Source organism: Arachis ipaensis, chromosome B06 (assembly GCF_000816755.2).
Source record: "Arachis ipaensis cultivar K30076 chromosome B06, Araip1.1, whole genome shotgun sequence".
In the NCBI taxonomy this organism is placed as follows: Eukaryota; Viridiplantae; Streptophyta; class Magnoliopsida; order Fabales; family Fabaceae; genus Arachis; species Arachis ipaensis.
Window position 1 is genome coordinate 21755499 of NC_029790.2, and position 1243 is coordinate 21756741.

Here is a 1243-nt window from a genome sequence, read left to right on the forward strand (position 1 = left end):
ATTTTATAATTCAACGAGTGTGATTAAAAATAAAACAATAAACTTATAATTAACATAACATAATATTGAAATTAACTTAAAAAATATATATCTTTTTTAATTTTCTTAAAGTACACATAGACCAAGTGAAGTCACGTTCACCTTGATCCGAATTCGATCTAAAATAATGACTAGATCTATTTTTAAGAGAAAAAAGTCTAGGGACCAGCAATTTTATTAAATTTTCACTAGTATGTAACCAACAAAAGAAAAGTGAGTAATCCTATACCATTGAATAAAATCTCACACCATTAAAAATATCATTAATAATTATTTGATGATTACAAATCACAAAAATTATTATTTCCTAACACTTCTCTTTTTAAGAATTAAAACCTTTATTTAATTTTAAATTTAATAAAATCATACCAAATTAACTCCTAAAATATTTCAGAACGGATCAAATCTTTAAACTTGTCCGGGCCACATGCACCTCTATATTAATCTACCAGAACTTTCATATGAAAAAGCACCGAAAAAGCAGTAGTTTTTAATTTGTTTGGGATTTTTTTTTTCAAGCTAAAAGGAAAAGGCGCCGAAAGAGAATCGTTTCACAATGAGCCATCATTTTCCCCACTACAGGTCAAAGCCTAAAACGTTAACCACAAACTTACTTGCCTAATTACCTTCATTCGGCTCCCCTATTCTCTCCCTTCCCCAACCAAAAGCTTGGAGTACATTTTGTGTCTCATCTTTGAAAATTTTCAACCAAACCCAAAAAAAACTAAAAATTTTCAGCTTCATTTTATAATTAAGTGATACCAAGGCGGGACGTGGGTTACAAGGAGAGAAAGAAAGAAAGTAGTGGCGGAGCTTTAAAAAAAAAAGAAAAAAACTAATNAAATTTATAGATTGATTTGCTAACTAAAATTTGTTATGAATTAAATTATCCAACTAAAAATTCTTTAAGACGATATTATTCTTTAATATATACGTTAACACTTATTTTCTAGTTATTTAATAAAAAGTTTTTATTCTTTAAAGATTTTTATAAATATGACACTTATTAGTCAAATTATCAAATTAGCTACATATTACAAGATAAAATTTAGAAAACAAGTATAAAAATTGTTGAGGATGAGATTTGATCCTACAAACTTATAAGAAAAAAAATACAATTCTAGTATGTTAACCAAGTCAACTATAAAAATTTATTCTATTAAACTTAATATATGCAACAATAATTATCTTATTAAATTTAATT